Source organism: Rattus rattus, chromosome 13 (genome assembly GCF_011064425.1).
Source record: "Rattus rattus isolate New Zealand chromosome 13, Rrattus_CSIRO_v1, whole genome shotgun sequence".
NCBI lineage: Eukaryota > Metazoa > Chordata > Mammalia > Rodentia > Muridae > Rattus > Rattus rattus.
The window spans coordinates 66,068,561-66,089,398 of NC_046166.1; the positions used below are offsets into that span (position 1 = coordinate 66,068,561).

General features: G+C 39.5%; 1 pseudogene; it reads left to right on the top strand.

Moving 5' to 3' along the window:
* Positions 1-3,229: 3,229 nt before the first annotated feature.
* On the top strand, positions 3,230-12,777 carry LOC116914358 (annotated as a pseudogene).
* The last annotated feature ends 8,061 nt before the right edge of the window (positions 12,778-20,838 follow it).

Sequence of the window (20,838 nt, forward strand, 5' to 3'; positions counted from 1 at the left end):
GCCAATGTGAGGCAAGGCATGCCTACCAGAGCAGGCTGTCTGCACTGCAGACCTTTTTATTGGCTTTGAAAATTCTATCGTTCTTCTCAAAACAAAAAATCAGCTCAGAGATGGGGGCCAGGGTAAAACGGGGCTTACTGAAAGAAGAAAGCATCTAACAGTGGGAAGGGAAAAATCTTTTATATGCGCATGAGACGCTTTCTTCCAAGAGGAAAATCTTCTTTTCTTTTTGTAAGAGTTAAGCCATATGAGTTCTTCAGTCTATACTGTAGAATTAGCAAGAGGGCGCCCATCAATAATGACAAATCAAAATCGAGCTCCTTGGAAGGAATTTTCTTTCTTTGTATGGACCACCAAGATGGAACCTTCAGGCACAGTTCCTCAGCTCCTGCCGAGGTTGGAATTGAAATTTCTCCTCACAATTACAGAGCTGCAGGTGAGATATCAGTCTCTCACTCTATGGGCCAAAGGAAGCTGCATGCCACTGGGCTTGGTATGGATTTTTCTTCAGCAAATTAAAATCCACCTCCTTTCTCAGGGCCACAGAGAGAATGTGGTCAAGTTTTGCTGCGTGTTACCAGGGCGTCACTGACTCCTGCCACCTTCAAAGGGATTCTTTACAACTTCTCTGATAGAATCTCTTTACAGCTTGGAGGAAATAGCCACACCAGTGAAATCACCATTAAAGAATGAGTAGTGTACCGGCATCTAACTCTGAAGACATTGACTATGACAATGGTCAGTGCTTCATGAAACAAACCAAGCAGCTGACTCATTTTATCAATACAAATTCATGATTAGTTTCTTCCAGTCTTGTGGCATGTCTGCTGTACGCAAGCTGCCCCTCACATTATCTGCTAGATACATAGATGACTCAGGAGGATCTCCTCCACACTGTCTCAAAATCAAGTTAGTGTTGGCTGAAGGGCTCAAGGAATGGAAGCGATGACCTAATCATGAAGTGATTCTTTTGTTGATAGAAGAAAAAAATATGAGCTCCATTTCACTTCTTTCTGGAAACCGAGCATTTCTGTTTACTTAACAGGGAAATTAAAGGGTACTTTCTATCAGAACTTAGGCAGAAAATGAAATCCATTCCAGCTCGCAGTATGTGTGTTCTCTGTGTATGTGAACACACTGTTGAGCATCTCAGGGATCATCTCCTCCCAGGGCCATACAGAGCTTCCCGTTGTCAGACCAGAAACACACCTTAAGGCAGGAAGATGACTTGAGTCCATGTGCCCATGAGGACCCATTATGAGACAGTAACGTGCATGAGACACAGATTACTCAGCCCAAGCTTTCTCAGAGACTATGGAAAATGCACACATGAGACTAAGTCTTATGTGGTGATATGTGATAACTAGTAGTGTGTGTGTGTGTGTGTGTGTGTGTGTGTGATCTATCATATGTTTGTTTATCATCTACTATCTATCTATCCATCCAGTTATTGTCCATCATCTGTATTTCTGTCATTCATCCATCATCCATCCATCTATCCATCCATCCACTCATCCATCCATCATCCATCCATCCATCCATCCATCCATCCATCCACCCACCCACCCACCCACTCATCCATCCATCCATCCACCCGCCTATATAACCATCCTCGCACCTGTATGTCCACCCACCCACCCACCCACCCACCCATCTCATCCTTCCCTCCAATCCATCCATCCATCCCATCCATCCATCCATCCATCCATCCATTCATCCACCCACCCACCCACCCACCCACCCATCCATGCATGCATCTACCTACCTATCATTCTAGCCTAACATTCTAGTCTATTCCTGGTCTGGTTATTTGTATGAGTTCCCAGAGGGGAGGACAAGTCACTTCCTGTTTTCTCTGTGAAGGCCTCTCTGTTGTAGTGGATCACCTCCTTCTGACAGGCTCCTTTTATAAACTTCATGAGAGAGAGTCTGTTTTCTTCCCTGAAACAAAATTAATCCAAGAGTTTCTGGAGTCTGTATGATTGCTACAGTCATGATTCCAACTTATTCAGGCCAGCTCTCCATCTGTCCTAGAAACTTGTCTCAGTGGAAGCTCAGATATCGGGATGTTACTCCTTTAATTGCACACGCATGTACTTTTTCTGAAAATAGATTTTGTTTTCTCCTCATTTTCCTGTTGATGTTCATGTGACTTGGGGATGTAGTAGACAAGGGCACTAGTGTACTAGCATGTGCTTTAGAGTGTTTGGTCTGGCACAGACTGTATACAGTATCTTATGAAGCAGATAGCTATAGCCTCTGTTTTACAGGCAAGACCTCTAAGGCACAAAGACAGAAGAAACACCACGTTATGGTGCTACTTGTTGAATACTGCTTGGGTGCCATAACCTCACTGATCTGTGTTGGTGTATTTGTTTAGCTATTTTATTAGGTTTTATTATATACTACCATTTCAACCCTTATTCTAACATGATCCCTTCCAACACCACAACAATAGGTAAGACAGAAAGAAGGTTAGAGAGAAAAAAGGGTGCAGACCTTTTAGACTAGTTCCTGCTAATTATGGGCATTGGGTTCCTTGGGACAAGTCCGATCTCCATCATTAGGATTTTTCCAACTTCTAATCTCTTTGCTCACAACCACTTGACAACCACACCAACAGCAACCAGGAGCAGCAGGGCGGAGAGCAGCAGCCTCCCCAGGCCCTCTCAGGGCTTTCCCATTTATACCCTCTCCATAGTCTCAAGAATTAAATTATTTGCAGCTGGACATATTATACCCCTGCTAGTGTGCATAAGGGAAGTCATAGTTAAGGATTGTGGCGCAACTGAAGCAGCCCCATGTCCCACTCCTGGAATTAAAACTACATTCACATCACATTATATCACAACACAACACAATATAACATAACTGGGCCTTAAAAGAAGCAAAAATTCTCACTACAGATCTGACTCAGGTTTCGTGTTGTTTTCATCCATTTATGCTAAAAGTATATTCTCTTAAGCATATAAGTAGCAACAGTGGAGGGAATATGAAGAAAGCAAGTGAGGATCCACGGCAAAGTCAAGCAGCTTTGATTAAACACCATGAACATAGGGACTCTTGGCTTTGGCTGAACTCAATCTGACCCAGTGAGTCTGGAGAAGGCCTTGAGCTTCTGCATTTGGAGTTGGCTCTCTCATGATGCTGACATAGCCTGAAGAGGCAGGAGACAGGATCCTAGCCTGAGAGTTCTGAGACAGGTTAGGGCATGAACAGGAGTGCAGACATGAAGGTGAGTGCTTTGAGAATGCTTCTGCAGACCTACAACTCTTGACAGATTGGCTGTGGGTGGGGAGGAATCAGAAGAGAAGGATGAGTGGAGTTCTTTAGCCTGGGAAATGGCTTTTGACTTTCAAAGGAACCAACTCACCAGCCAAACAGTGAGGCTTTGGGAGACACGGAGTCTGTGTTTACAGCTTAGAGTAAAGAATGCTTGTTTGGAAATCTGTGTTCCCGCCATAAATATGCGATAGCATGATTGTTTAGAGTAGAGAGCAGATGAGGTAGGGCTTTGGCATATGCCAGATCTAAACTAAAATGAGTGTAGGATACTAGGGAAACAGGAAGGAACTGAGAAGAGGTCTGTTTGGTAATTCCAAGGAAACTCTCACACAGGGAGTCAATGACCTTCCTCTGTTCTCGTTCATTTACTCTGCTGTATAAGAAGGTGATGTCTTTAGAGACCTTTGATCTTTGGGTAACAGAGTGAGGAGAAGCAAGCACAGTCTTGCTAGTGTTCAAGATCACTGATACAAAGAGGGAAAATATCTTTTTCTGATTTCTGTCAGGGAATCCAAGTTGAAATGGGTCAGAGATGTCCATATTGTTTTTGTGTATTTGTATGCCTATGTGATTGCATGCGAATGTATGCGTGTGTGCATATACCTCATGTGTGAGAGTGCAGGTTCCCACATGCCACAGCATGCTTGTAGAGGTCAGAGAAGACATGAAGTAGAGCTTGTCCTTGCCTTCCACGTCGTTTGAGACACAGTTACTGGTGATATCTCTTTGTGTGTCCAGGCCAGGATAGCTGGCCCATAGGCTTCTGAGAGTCCTCTCATTTCTGCTTTTCATCTTGCTGCAAGAACAGTGGGATTCCTACACTGACCTTTGATGTGTGTTCTGGGGATACACACTTGGGGACCTCATGCTTGCAGAACAGGTCTTTTCCCAGCCAGTCATTCCAAAAGTACATCTTTTCTAACATTGCAGGGTCTCATTTATCTCTTTTCATAAGAAAGACCAGCTCTTGTCCTGCTTGATCAATACCAGCATTCATTTGCCTTTTTGTAAATTCATATTCAGCCAAGCACCATTGGTTCACAATCCCTGGGTTAGTTCTGGTCACAGTCTGGGTCATCAGAACTGCAGCATCAGGTGAGAAATTAAAACTCACTTGTCTCTCAGCTCAAGGCAAGTGCTGAGAATGGAAGACTAACTCTGATAAAAACTTGAGGTGATTTGTCTGAAAATTGATTTCTTTTTTTCTGTAGCAAGTGCCAATGTCATCTGTATCTTTTGAAGTGGAAACACAGAAATTGTAAAACAAAAGGAGTCCTAGGCAGAGATGGGCATCACCTTAGAGTCAAGAGACCAGAACAGATGCATTTCCCCCCCTCCCAGGCCTCCTGTAAGGAATCAGTGCTGTGAGCACTCTCCTCCATTCTAAAGGACCTTGTAGTGTGACTCAGTTTCTCCAGGAAAGCAAATGCATGAGGAATTGTAGATTTTGTTGGATCAAGGAACATCAGAATAGATACATGAAAGTTAACAGGGAGCTCAGAATTGGGACTTGCAAAGGTAGAAACAGGCTCCCTCTGCCAGGTTTCTGGTGGACAACTTTCTCAAGTCTTTTTATACCAGCCCTGCCTTGCCACTATAAACCAAATATAATAGAAGTTTATCATCTTTTTTTTTCTTTTTTCTTTTTTTTTGGAGCTGGGGACCGAACCCAGGGCCATGCGCTTGCTAGGCAAGCGCTCTACCACTGAGCTAAATCCCCAACCCCCCAGAAGTTTATCATCTTAATACTTGTGTTACCTATATAGTCCATTTTCTTTCTCTCTTCTGTTAGCTTTTTTTTTTTTTGCCTTGAGAATGGAATCAAATGCTATCAAGTGAATCTCTGCATTTAATTCCTCTGCCCTTGAAATTTGTGCTTTTTTTTGCTTATTCTTTGATCATATTCTTGTTTACTCTCATCCTCTTTTCTAAGAAGCATACCTAAATAAACTTCCAAGAGTGCATTAAGAACATAATCAGTCTATTTTGTCTAAACCCAGAATACACAGAGTGTTTCAACGTCTATGAAAAATATAGCCGAATCGCAAGTATTCATTTGATTAAGTGCATTTTCTTCTGTTTTTGTTAGGCTTACCAAATTGCTCCTATTAACGTAATGTTCTCATGCATTATGTAACAGCTGAGAGCAAAGTGTAAACTCAGAGAGGCCCACATTGCAAGAAACTGTATCACTCCCATAGAAGGTGGGAACACTGTGGACCCAGTCCCCACAGGCTATGATGCAGTGTACCTGTAATGTGGCCACAAATAGCCTGGTCTCCAACTGCAACTCATATCAAAATATTTCACCAAAGTTAATTAAATTCCCCAACATTTCTTTAGAGAAGAACAAGGTATTGTGATTTTAAAAATAGATCTGTAAACAGAAGTAATAAAGAGTTTGGAATACCAAACTTAATGAAACAAGAAAAAAGAGAAATACATTAAGGAAAACACTATAATGAATCATAGGCCGTGGGATGTAATCTGTCTTCAGAGACTGCCTTCCTTTTAGGGGAGAGGACTGCGCTCCACTGCTGTTACATAAGGTTACAGAACATTATCTTGCTACAGATTCCTACTCCAAGAACATAACTTTAGAACATGTTAGGCACTGGGGATGCTCCATTCATTTCTAGCCAGCTAGGGTACTCCTGGGTGCTCTGAAATGGTAATATCCCTACAGTAATCTTGAGTTCAGAGGCTATCAGACCATGTAGAGATTAAGCTGGGCCTTAGGAATTACTTAAATTGTCTAAGACCTGCAATGCTCAAACTCACAGTTCAGGAAACTTAATTCTGGCCATTTACCCAAAAGTGGTTAGACTCTGGCAAACAGATGGCTGCTAACACAGACTTGCTTATGTATTAAAAGTTGGAATCTGTGTGTGAGTGGACGCTGTAAAACATGTGGAATTCCAGGCGTGGGAATCACACTGGGGAAAATGAAAATACCAGTAATTACAAGAAGCAGCATCCCTCACAGCAAGGTCCATGTAGAAATTCTAGTAGTGCCCAAGACATTTCTGCTAATGTTACTGCCCTGAAGATATCCGTATCTTCTTCCAGAGAACTGAAGCTCAAATAACAAGTTGCTGGAAACTACCCACTTGGGAAGTGGAAGAATTTAACCAAGCCTTGTTGGATAGAAAATGATACAGTGGAAAGCATTCTGGTTAAGACCTTTGGGATGTGAGTTCTAATCTCTGATGAAGCATTCTATGATTATATAACTTAGGGAGAGTTGAGAGATTGCTCTGAGATTCAGCTTGCTTATCTCTAAAAGGGGAGAAGTGCACCCTGGAACACTCTTCCCAGTACTTACAGACTCAGACTTCAAGGAAATTTCTAGACTTTGTAACTCCAATCTCTTATCTCCACACCTTTTGCAGAGTCACCATGTTTATCACCACTCAGTTGATCACACCCCTAGGATGATGGAGATTTAAGTTAACTGTATTAGTCAGGCTCTCCTGGAAAGCAGATTTGAGTCACAGAGCAAAATATTGACAGAATCTCTGGGGATCCAACGCCGGAGACTTGAGAATGGAAAGAGCGTGGGCATAGCAAACAGGAGCAGCAGCAGCAATGCAGTTCATCTTCTCAGCATAGGGAGGATGCTTGGAAGACAAGCAAGGAAAACATGTTCCTTAGAGCATTCCCCAGAGGGAGTCTGTTGGTCTGTATTGCCTTACTGACTCCCGTACATGCTTAAGTTGCACTTTCTAGCTGCTTAAATCACACCTCAACTTACATTAGAAGTCATACAGGCTCTTTTATTAAACCTAACTCCAAATGACTCGTAGATGCCCTATTCCCTCTTTCTGGGTTGAATGCTGTGATATGAGTCCTAGTTTTATTTTCCTCTGGGGATGAAAAGATCTTCATTTTTTATTTCAAAGAGAGAGGAGTGCAAATTCAAGTATGCAGATAATTCTTTCCTTCTTAAAGCTTTGGCCCCTGGGAGCTTCTAAAAATCTCTGGATTAAAGGTCTGGGAACCTCCTGAAGTTTTTATTACTCTGATTGGTCCAAGCTCATACATGATACCACCCTTTCTCCCCTTACTACCAATAAGAGGACCCCCTTTGTCCCTTGGCCTACCTAGGTGGCCAGCAGTAAGTGGACACAGATATGGATATCTGAGAAATCTAAGCCCATGGATTGTTTTCTTCTCTCATAGAATTGGAATTGTTCTGTCTCCCTAGAGAGTCATCAAGCCTTGAACGTATAAGAGATGCAGAACAGGGTACCAGTTATTCCTCCAAGCTGCTTCTACTATGGAGGGCTCATTGGGGTTAAGATATTAGCTGAAACTCCCATTTTTCCACTAACCTTTTACCACAAAGAGCTAAAAGTGGCCAAAGCTCATTACAGCTTTCACCACAGAAGAATCTGTATTGTTTCCCGAGGTATATTGCCTTCCTTTCAGGAAGTTAGAGTACTGATGAGTACTGTCCTAGACTATAGCAGGAGGACCCATTCTAAAAGCCCTAATGTGTGATATTGGCAGGGATGTTTTCAGCCTACTCATTGGTACATGGACTTTAGGCCACAATAAGACATGGTGATCCTGTGAGATACAGATTTAGGACAAATCCCTCTTTTCACTTGACTTCTCTGTACTCCACATCCAACTTGCAGCTAAAGTTTTTTTTTTTTCTATCCATAGTTGTCTGAGTCTTTGAGAAGTCTAAATGGAATAGCCCAATGCATGGAGACATCAGGGGAGAGTTGGTATACTCTAGGCAAGTTTCAGAAGACTGTTTCCAGCATGTGCATAGAATGACTACAGAGTATTTTTTCAAGGAACAAATATTCATGCTGGTGGTTTCTGTGTCTGAGACTGTGTAGGAAAGCTCTCTGCTTAGTCAAATGCTCATCTGTCTGACTCTGGGAAAATATAAGGTATGATTCATTGTCACCAGTTGGCACCAGCTGCCCACTCTACTCTTTCTGTCACTGCTGAGATTACATCAGCTGTGCTCTGCTATAGAGATATCCTGTGGACATTGCTTGTTGGAAACCCTGAGATACTTAGTATCCTAAAGCCTCAGATCTGCCACAGTGTTTTTGCCACTTCTGTCAGATTGAGGTTAGACAGCAATTTTTTTTTACATTAAAGATGTGAGGTAACTCACTTACCAGTACCCCTATCCATGCCTTAGTGTCTGTTCTCTGGACTTTATCTATAAATCTACTCTGATCTTCCTACTTTCAGATTTCTGAACCTTCTTTACACTGTACTAAAATATCTTGATAAGACTGTTATCTTTACAGTACCTCAGAGAACTTCCTCAAACATTTAGTTCTAAGTTCAGGAATTCCTGACAGAGGATCAAAATTAAAGCACAGACGAATCCTGTGCGTTGAGAATTCCCCATGTCCAGTGTTCCATCTGCCCATGCCTGTACTTTTGCCTGAATTTGTGTTAAATCATCTTTTGTAAGTATATCAGTGCTTCAGCATGACTGTGCTTCCTCACTCTGCTTTCCATCCTGGTATGTTGATCCTGGGTCAAGGAGAGTCCTATTGTGAAGCAGCTACTTCCAGCAGAACCGCCATGTCACCTTCAAGAAAAAGCGATCTTTGTCTTCTGTCCAGGAGAAGGGTTGCTTATCTGCTTAGAGTGTCCAAGAGAACTTGGGACTTACATGCTTTAAGGTTGATTTATCAAAAATTTTCTACCCTAATCCAGTGCTTTTTCTTCCTGTATAATGTTTTCTGAAGATTCACACTTTTCTTTCTGATTGTGTGTGTATCTAAAATTGCCTTGTTGATGCTCCATAAATATATGTAATAAAAAACAGCATGAGAAAGGCAAGATTTATTTTTTTATATTGGAAGAGATATATATTTTTGTTATCATGAGAAGGGCATGGTAGATGTTATGTGAGTTGACTGGCCATATTTGGGTCCCCAATTAGGGAACAGAGGGGGAATAGAAAGTGAGGTGCACGCTATAACACTTATAAACATCTTCCCCTAATATACATTTCTTTAACTGAACCTCCACCCTCAAAATGTTCTACAAACTTTCCCACATAGCTAGTACAGTTGAGGATGCAGAGCTCAAGCATGGGAACTTTCAAGGATATTTCATATTCAAATGACAACAGAGTCCTTTGCTAAAGATGTCCATAAATTGTAGACTCCTTGGCCTGCTGTCTTCAACTGCTCTGCGTTCCCTGTTTTCAATTTCTCTAGAGCAGACTCCTTACTTCATAGGGCCAACACTTCACCTTGGTCTCATATTAATTGAAAATCCATGATTATATGGTCACTGCGTCAGCTTTGCTTTTCTCATCTCTAATGGGAAGGATACTCATATCTCCAAGCCCATCAGCCACCATCAATCTGCATACATGTGTACAGACATGCACTCTTAACTATGTGAACACAGACACACACATGGGTATGTGTGCATGTGTCATGTGTGTGCTGTAAAAATTGAATGTGAGAGAATGCATGAGATAGTTATTGTTCTGAGGCTTTTTTATTTAAAATAAAATGATAATAAATGATAGCATATCTTTACAAAAGATAAGAAATAAGATATTTTCTTATAGTCATAATCTGGACATTTTTTGTACCTAGATATTTACCCAAGTAAGAGTTGATCACATTATAGTAAGGAATGAAATTTTGGGAGGTGTTAAGAATAGAGCCAAAGAGAGAAGAGAATCACATGAACTACATGAAGAGAAATCACGTGAGTGATGATTACACAGCTCATAATAACCTTCATAAGAGTCTCTGCTTTGTGTTGAACTTGGTGATTTCTATGAATCATAAATAAGATAATGCCCTTTTCTCTCCACACAGATAGTAGTGCATTGACTCTGGATGAAAATTCATGTGTCCAAAGGATTCTTTCAATATCAGTATCATTGAGAAGGATGATTTGGAAAGTCTTTGTCTTAGAGTTTTGTTGTTGTGAAGAGAAAGCATGATCTAGGCAACTCTTATGAAGGCAAACATGTAACTGGGGCTAGATGACTGTTTTAGAAGGTTAGTCCATTATCGTCATTGTGGGAACCATGCATCATGCTGTCAGACTTCATGCTGGAGGAGTTGAGAATTCTATATCTTGATCCAAAGGCAGCCAGGAGGAGACTTGATTACACTCTGGGCAGAGTCTGAGCATAAAGCCCATCTATACAGTGACAAATTTCTTCCAACAAGGTCACACCTACTTGAACAAGGTCACACCTCCTCATAGTGCCATTCCCTGTGGGCCAAGCATTCAAACACATGAATCTATGGGGACAAACTTATTCAAACTACCACATTCTTCCATTCCAGAAAGTTAAAGAACAACTGTTTTGAGAATTTAGATTGTTGGTTTCAAATTTTTCAAATAGTTTAATTTCCAACTAGTTGAAAAACTACATGGGAATGTAAAGAATATGCATTATAAATTAAGATATGATAGTTAAAAGTATAGTTTATAGACAATAGATAGAAACATGTGGTTAGGACTTATAAATTATCCGTACATCATAAGTGGGTAGATTTAGACAATATGTACCTTGATTCAACTGGTGGATATGTGTAAAGATAGATATTTATGGTTGATATTTAATGGGTATAGATAGTAGGCAGCTTCATACAGTAGATGATAGATGAGGCATAGAGACAGAAATAGTTGTAGAAGTAGATATATAATAAATGACAATAGATTTATATAGTACATGGTTTGGTGGTAGATTGTGGCTAGGTAGATAATCATATCTATGATAGATAGATAGATAGATAGATAGATAGATAGATAAGTAGGAAGGTAAATGGTTGATAAAAAAATACTTAGAATATATACAGGGATAGCGCATAGCTATCAATATCTAGTATTTTTCATTGAAAAATTTCATTGAGTTCATATAGATAGATGAACCACTTTTAACATAGATTAGATCAAAACTAATAGAGAGGTTGATAAATAAGAACAGGCATATAATGGCCATTATTTTTTTCTAGTCTTGAAACTGCTCTAAATAGATTTCACAGTGTGAAAAATGTCACTAAAATGAGCAATAACAAATTAGCTAATTAATCATGGAAAGGATAGCCCCTACTCAACAAAGCAATATAAAGATTAATCTCCATGTTTTTACCTTATTTTTCCATTATTGTTACATCATATGGACTATGAGAACTGCCTACTTCACAGTTAGAATTCTCTTGCATGTATTCTGAGTGATAGAACTCACTGACCACTCATCTCCTGGGTGTTTGGAAGAAATGAGGAAATGAATAATTGTAGACTATCACACCCAGTGCACGTAGGCCTTTCCATGCTTGTTGTCCTTTTCCAGGCCTATTCTAGAATGTTGTGATCTGAAATTAATGTGTATTGTAGAGGCTCAAAAACTTAAAAACTCAAACACTATGTTTTTATAATACAGTTCAACAGAATATATAGGGTTAAAGTAATATACTCTTGAAATTTGTATTATTTGAACCTCTAAAATTTTCAAAAAGAGAATATGCGATATCCATGATTATGAACCAAGGAGGCACCGTCAGAGTGTCAAGTTGTTGCAGCTTTGATAATTGTCTCTGTTTCACAGAGTATCTCTGTTTGTCCCTGTCAGAACATTCCTAATCTATTCCATTAAGATCAGGAGACCTACCCTGCAAACTCATGCCACCGTTCCTGGATACATTTAGCATTATGCCTTAAAAATTATCATTATTTTCAAGCTCCAGAGGTTAGGGACAACAGAAACAACAAGCTTCACAATGTGACTATTGCTACTGGTAGTGCAGTATTTGGAAAAGCAAGGTTAAGCCATTTGAAGTATTCAACATCATGACTTAAGAAAGATTGAAAAGGTCACTGTCAACCACAGTTGGTTTTGAAAGGAAAAGGTGACAAAACTCAAATTAAAAAAGGTACATAAATAGTCACTGGTTAGTGACATTACAGCCAGTGAATATGAAAAGGAGAGGCTTAGCAATCAACTGGCTAAACTTTCAGAAGAAGTTGTTGTTCTGACAGCTGGAGGAGAACCAAGTGCTGTTGAGGTAAATGAGAAGAAAGACAGAGTTACAGAAGACCTCATGCCACAAGACCAACTCGAAGAAGGTGTTGTTCTAGGACTGGCTGCACTCTGGGTTGGTGCATCCTGGATTGGGTTCATTAAAGCCTTTTAAGGAATATGAAAAGACAGGTTTAGAAATTATTCAAGGAGCACTTACATTTTCTGCTGTGAATACTGCTAAGAATCCAGGTGTTGAAGGATCTTTGGAAGTTTAGCAAATTCCGCAAAGTTCCTCAGAAATAAATTATGGTACCATGCTCAGAGATTGTGTGAATACTGTAGAAAAGGGAATCGTTGATCCAACAAAGATTGTAAAAACTACTTTACAAACTGCTGCTAGGGTGGCCTCTCTGTTAACTACAGTAGAAGCTGTAGAAACAGAAATTCTCAAGGAAGACAGGGATGCTGGAAAGAACACAATTGGTGGAAAAGGAGGAAGCATATTCTAATTGGTAGAGCAATGCTTTGCCCTTATCAGTGAACTGTACGGAAGACCAAGGTAATTCCCTTACCAGAGCTTCAGAGAAGCCACTTAAGAAATGGCTGAAGAAAAGGCTGGCTAACCAATGATTTTGTCTGTTACTGGTTTCAGATGATGATATGTAATAGTTTACTGCCATCATTGCCCATTGGTGGGCTGTTTCTATATCTTGAATATTATACACAGTGCCATAAAAGCACTGCTGGCTTGATATCCTTTAGGTATATACTCTAGAGTGCTCTAGCTGAACCATGTAGTAAACCTATATTTAGTTTTTCTTTAATTATGTTTGTTTTAATGTCCATTACCACCACTGGTATATGGACATATTTTGTTCTCCATATTCTTACCAACATTTTTTATTCATTATTATTTATATCTTTTTATTGGAATGTGCTGGAATCTCATAGGTTTGACTTGCATTCCTCATATAGCTAACAATATTGAGTTTATTCATTTACCATTTTTTCTTTTAAAATGCCTATTTCCACAATTTGCAGTTTTAAATGTTCTTTCTTTTAAAGTATTATGTATTTAAGAAGTAGAAACTACATTACTTTTTACAGTAAATAAATGAGAGAAAATAATTAAGGTGGAACCAGAAACCTTTTCTAAATTTTTAGTTTTTAAATCAAAATACAATTACATATTATCTCCCTTTCCTTTTTCTTCATATGAGCCTTCCCATGCCCCATACTTACTCCCTCTCAAATTCATAGCCTTTTTTCTTTAGTTGCTATTCTACACAAATACACACCTGATGATATATCTGATGAGTCCACTAAGTGTTGCTTGTCTATAAACATAAAATATAAAATCATATATATATGATTTTAGGGATGACCAGTTTACTCAGAATAACAATTTATTGGCTCATCTCTGGAGAAAATTAATTCTCTTTCAGCATTCCTTAATTGCACATAGTTATTTGTCTAAGAGTAAGGCACCATGAGATTTCTACATTTGAGTTGGTGAATTTGCTATTGTGCTTGTTGAAATCTGTTTAGGGAGCCATGTAGTTGAAGTATGATAGGTGTATCTTCTCTGTGGTTTCTAGGAGACGCAAATCATACAACAGACTTTCTGGTTCTTTGTCCATTAGAATCTTTCCATACCTTTTTACATTAGTTCCTGAGACTTAGGTACAAGTGTTATGCTGCAGATGTATTCATTGGAACTGAGCATCCAGTGTTCAGTTTTTCTCTGACTTGACCATCATGGCTTTACCTCTTCTTTGTTTCAAAAGAAGTTTTTTAGTGTCAGTGAGAGCTATACTTATCTGTGAGTTTAAGGATAAATATCTAAAATGTCATTAAGAATTATGCTGGTTTAGTAAAGTGTCAGTAATAGGTTTGCCTCTTAGATCCATGATCTCCTTTGTCCTAAGTAATTGGCCAAGTTTCAGGTACCAATCATGATCCACCCACCACTGTTGAGCATGACTTAATTCTGATTAGATATCTGTTGGTTACCATCAAGATATGAGTGCCACTACTGCACCTTTAGAACAGAAATCTTTTTTTGTTCAAAAAGCAACAAAAGTACACACATCTTCACCTAAGCCTTTGGTTACTTTTAGCAGTTTCTCTTCAACTTTTAATATATTCTGCATGTTATCTCTCTGTCATGGGTAGCTGGGCTTGTTTATCTTTTCTCTGATTGTCTCTTTAATGTTGACAATTTCCTTTTCTCCTCACATCTTTTAGAAGTATGCTAACACAAACAGAAATCCATGGGTAACTTTAGAACATAGTTAAAATTTTCCTAAAGTCAGCATGGGACCACATGCCAGAAGCCATCTAGGAGAAGCTAAAAACTAGAAGGTGATTTTCCTGAGATGATTCCACCATGGATTAAAATATATGACAGATTTGCTTCTTTAGGCAGGGGCAAATGGAATTTCCTTTTAGGAAAGATTTTTGCTATTTATATGCTTTTCCTGATTTTATTAAACCATCAATCACTAGGTGTTAGCCAACTCTTTTGAACAGATTTCTGCAGAACAACAAAGATGTATTCTCCTGTAGTGATGATATATAGACAAATAGATGGTTTCTTAATTCTTAATGATATCCTATAAGAATTCCTAAAATTATATTAGTAATTATTAAGCTTTTTGGCTATAGGACTGCTATTAATGTCCTTTCTGATGTTAAAACTGTATTGAGAACTCTGCCAGTCTTCAAGTATCATGAGTTAATTGCTTCTGAGATAGTAAGAAGGCATCTGCAATTTAAGTGCACATTCCCAGAGGTTGTAAATCAGTAAAGGTCATAAAAACAGAACCGATGATTTACTATAGGTGCAAGGACATAAAATAAAATATTGACTGGGTTTTTCTATATAAAACTTTACCAATAACCCAAACACATGGTTTTTAACTTTCCACGAACCTCTAGAACTGGTGACAGATAATGAATGTTTAGCCAGATAATTACTTTAATGCATATGCATGTAACCATTTTGTGTTGGAAACTTCTTATTCAATTTACGTTTGAATTTTTTTTTCTTTTCTTCAGAGCTGGGGACCGAACCCAGGGCCTTGAGCTTGCTAGGCAAACGCTCTACCACTGAGCTAAATCCCCAACCCCTACGTTTGAATTTTTAACAAACTTTTGTAAAAAAAAAAAAAAAAAAAAGAGGATGCTTAGAAAAAAACATGTGATCTATTCTCCTAGGAAAGGCACAAAAGACTAGGAAAGATCACATTGGAATACATAATATTGTAAAGAAAGCATTGGGAGTACAGCATTGGGAGCAAGAACATTGCTACAGCAGAGCACGAGGAGAGATCAAGATTAGAAAGAGAATGCAGAGTGCAATAACTTAATATTAAAAGGCAAGTTAAAAAATTAAGAGAGGAATTTGTAGAATGCAGAGGAAAAGAGAAGAAGCTGCAGAGAAAATAGAAAGAGCAGGCAGGCTTCTCCTTACCATGGGATAGAACATGTCTTTTCTTAATAGCAAGGCAGGCTTAGTCTTACTAAAGAGACTTTCTTCTTACAGACTTTGTTTTAATTCACATAGCAATAAAAGGTTAGAAGCCTTTCTTTCTATGCAATAAAAGATTGGAGCTTATTTTCATCCAGAATATGTGAGTTCTTTCTGCACTGGTGCTTGGTCTTTTGCTTCATAAACATATGTAAGTATGGATGTGTGTGTGCAAGTATGTAATTATTATTAGCTCAACTCAACTGGTTGGAATGAATATTTATGAATATGTATACATGAATTCGTATGTGAATTTATGTGAGTCCAACCCATATTTGCTTTGTAAAAGTTTTTCCTCCTGTGAACATGATTCTCTTTTTTTGCTTCAATAGAAGTCCATTGTTCCAAAATTCCTCCTAACCTGACAAGTGAGAGGCATTTGGACAAGAGGGAAAAGACTCCAGCAATTAATCCTTTACTTAATCCCCTGCTATTTTATGGTGAGTGCTAATTGCCAGAGACTGCAGATTCTGACCCAAATGGAACTTAGGCAGGTCAGCTACAGTAGTAAAATGACTTAGACTTAAGATAGGCAAACAGTTTATTAAATATTAGTACTATTAAATCATAAACATCTGGTAAGAGCAAGTCTTACCTTTGCCAGTACTCTTCCCCTCTGCTGCCTTAAGCAGAACCAACAAGAAGAAAGAACAGGGGATGTGCCCCATCCCCCAAACGAGAGATTTTCAGGAGAAAGTAAGTCCAGTGTGGGTTGATATTTGGAAGATTGATAGAAATCCTCATAGCAACAACAACCAGGAACTTGAAGCTTTCAAGCCAAGCAGAAAACCCTGAGTTTACAAAGACCGTGCTTGCATTTGATGCCTTTCATCTCAGAGTCTCTGCTCATGGTTTATAGAAAACTGCTTTCCCTGCCCTTAGGATCCTCCAAAATCTGTCCTCTGATGCATGCTGCTCTCTAACACCCCAGCCTCCTTGGTGATCCAACTCTCCAATGATTTCTTTTGCTTTTAAGAGATCATCTGCAACTTATTCTTTGGACCACTGTTTATTAAGAAGAGCAACAATCTGGGCCCCGGAGTTTCCTTAGCAGGTGAGAGGAACACTCTCACAGCTGCCTGTGCTGTGTCCTGTAAGCAAATGTGGATGTATTTGAATAGAGATTACTGAGCTCAGGACCCAGCATATACTAACTGATACTTGTCACTATTTAAGGCCATTTTTTTAGGCCTAGTGGTTTCATAAATACTTCTATTACTACTACTGCTACAGCTACTACTACTACTACTACTACTACTACTACTACTACTGCTATACTACTATACTACTACTATAGTAGTAGTAGAGCAGTAGTAGTAGTAGTAGTAGTAGTAGTAGTAGCAGCAGCAGCATCATCATCAGCAGTAGTAGTAAATGAAAAGGGTGGGAACTTGTAATTGGTTTTGGAGTTCTTTACACAATGTCATCAAAAGTCAACTTGCCAAACCATATCTAGTAGAAGCTTGAGTTCCAAGCTGTTTGCCTCAGATTCTTAGTCACTCTGCCTGTTCTCATAGCAGAGGCCCATCTTCTCTATGCTACCACTGTCCAGCCTGCTGCCTTGTGCTGAGGTTTGGAGGCTATCCCAGAAGAACTCATCTAAGTCAACTAGTGTGTTTAGTTTCAGGGTATGTAAAGTTGTCAACTCTGCCTACAGCTCCCTTGAAAGGATGGCAGTGAGGAAGATCACCAATCATGGTGCATTTGTGCAAGCTCTGTAATTTACCCACAGCTGAGGGCATGAATCAGAGAATCAACAATAGGGATAAGGATATCTCTGTTCATATTATTGGTGGAGAGACTCAGGTGACTTTCTAATGGGGAGTGAGCATATTTGACCACCAGTATCTTCAGTGATGAGTGATTGAGGGGTTCTGTTAACCTGAACTGAAAAGTCCAATATCAAAGGCTGATGGAAACACTCCAGAGGGTGCTTCATGGTTTTCTTGACAATCATCCTTCTGTCCAACACAGGAGTCTGTCTTGGACTTAATGTGCAATGAAGAAGATAGCACTGTTGTTGTTCGAACATGGAAAAGCAATCTCCAGGATGGATGGACTTCCTGCAGACAGTCTCAGACGTTGACAATCATGCTACATGAAATAATGCACTGGAGGAAGGAAGGTGAAGGAAATTAATAACCCAGTGTATTGATTACTACCTTTCCTTCTTGCTTTCCCTGGGAACAGTGGGGTGGGGAGGTACAGAATAAAGCTGTTTACAATATGCATACATACTCTGGTATTATTAAGGAAAAAAGCTATGTTCTCCATAACCCTTATTCAGAATGTGTATTCATTATAGAAGATGTGGTCAACAGAATCACATGAAACATTATAAAACTGCCATGCAGATACAACTGAGTTTACATTTTTGCATTCTCATTTTCTTTGTATTCAATTTTTGTGACCATACAAGGTTTTGCTGCAGATTCTGACATACAGTTTGCTCTTTCCTGATAAAAAAAAATATTTGACACTTTTAGTTCAATGAATTTTGGAACAGTATAATTTTAAGTTAATCTAAAAATTTAAATCACTTGTTAAATTAACAGTATAATAAAAAGAATTCCAGTCTGCAAAAGCATTATTTTTTAATGAAAAATTTACTACTGGATAGTTAATTTGTCAGTAGAACTTACAGAGCCACCACGTTGTACATTATACATGCCAATTATTACCCTTATATTCTTAGAGGTGAAACTCATAGTTCGTAGTATTTTATTAACAAATTGTTTAAATGACTTCCAAATTTAGATTCCTAGCATATCTGTGTGAGTAGTGAACATTTACCAAAATACTTGCCATGTTTCTAGAAGAAAATACAATATTTTACTTGAGCAGTGATTCTTTTAAGAGTTATTAACGCTAACTCAAACTTACTGTTTTCCTAGTTTCTGAAAGAAAAGGTGCCAGGTTTAAAACTACCTTCACTCAACAGTGACCCTCAGGACATGGCATGGGGAGATGACTGGGTGTTAGTGTAGGTCCATGTTGGAGTCTCAGCACGCTAGATTTTCTGCCTCCCCAGTTCTTGGGTCATAGATTGGACCCAGGAAGCTCAGAGCTGTCTCTTATTCCCATCTCCTATGGGGTGGCTTGCTGAGTGTGATCCCTTTGTTTAATAGCCTTTGTTACCATTTTATGGTAGAGTGCTGTCTGAACCTAGGAGACTGATAGCACTCAAAAGTGAAGCTTTTAAACATCTGCTGAGTTTCTGAAAAGTGCCCTCCTCCTCGTGTAAAGCCTCAAAATCCATCCACAGTACTGAGCCATCCACAGTACTGCTTCTGTTTATGTAGTACAGTGGGTGGTTTGGGTTCCCGTGGACATACCTGTTCACTGAACAGCAGAGAGATGATTGGCATCAGCTGAAGGGAGGCAGTGCCTTTACTAGTGGAGCCCTGCAAAGCTCCCTCAGACACCCCTGGAACTGCAACTCTGGGTTCCTGAAAATATTCTGTCCTGTTCGTCTACCCTAGTGAGTTCTCAGTAAGAATCCATGTTAAATGTCCATGTATGCTTGGAGATTTTGTCTCTTCAACCCTGCCTGTGTTCCCATGGATCTGGCATCTTCAAAGCACCACATTCCCCTGGATTAACCAAAAGGCTTCCTTGCAGAACTGCTGAACTTCCCAGCTCTGTTTTCCTCAGAGCATAGTTCTCCAAAGAGCTAGGTCATCCTGTAGGATGTTTAAGGACTCAGGACTGTGAACCTATTAGTTGAGTCAGGGACTTTACTGTTCTGAGCCATGCAAGGAAATCCAATGTCTAAGAAAGTCTGAGAGCCATTGTTGTCATTCAATATCATATCAAATCCACGGGAAAACACAGAGCAGTGTTATGCATCGCAGTGCCCCTGAGCAGTAAATGGCTCTTCAGACAGCATCCATCAACATTGGTTCACAAGTTCTTTGATAGTTTTAATACTTTTTTGTTAGTTATCTGGTCTTTGAGAATTTAATACATACATAAAATATATTTTGCTCATGTTCGCCCTCCTCTTGTCACTGAAACTTTTCCTATAGCTGCTCCCATCTCTCTTCCACTTTCATTTCATTTTCCTTTAGCATCTACTGAGTTTACTAGTGATTTCCATATAGACACATGTGTAGGGTCTTCCATTAGAATGTGGGCAAACCCATATTGAAAACCAGCCATCTCATCCCCAACTGCCATCAAGTGTCAATAACTGTTTACATAGGGGGTGAGACATCATGAGTCCCTTCTCCATCCATGCCGAAATACTGAAGGACCTGATCTTATGCAGTCTGCTACAGATACTGTGAGCTTATAAGTTCACTGGATTAGTCATGTCTAGAAGATAGTTTCATCCCAGTCCTCTCCAGTGTGTGGCTTTTATATCCGTTCTTCCCTCTCTTCAGAGTTGTTCCCAGAGCTCTGGGTTGAAAGAGTGATACAGATGTCCCATCTGTGGCTCAGAGCGCTGCAGTTGCTTATTCTTTGCTCTTTGACTAGTTGTGAATCTCTCTGATAGACACCATTCACTGTCATGAGAATCTTCTCTGATGAGTGAGTCCTGCACTGATCTATGGGTATGAGCTGACATGTTTAGAAGGCAGCGTTTATGTCATGTCCATTTAGCAAACCAATAGTATATGCTTCCATGATGGTCTTTTAAATCACACTGCACTATCTGTTTCTTTTGCACCAAAAGGAAACTAATCAGTACATAATTTATTTGGATTGAGAATTAAAAGTAAACCCACTTCTTTTTAAAAACATTTAATTGAATATTTTATGTATTTACATTTCACATGTTATCCCCTTTCCCCCTCTCCAATCTCCCCTTCCCCATCACCCTGCTTCTATGAAGATGTCCGTACTCTCACCTACCCACTGCCACCTCAACACCCTGGCATTCCCCTACACTGGGGAAATGAGCCTTCCTAGGACCAAGGGCTTCTCCTCTTATTGATGCCAGACAACGCCATCCTCTGCTACATATGGGGCTGGAGCCATGGGTCCCTCCTGTGTACTCATTGGTTCGTGGTTTAGACCCTGGGAGCTCTGGTGG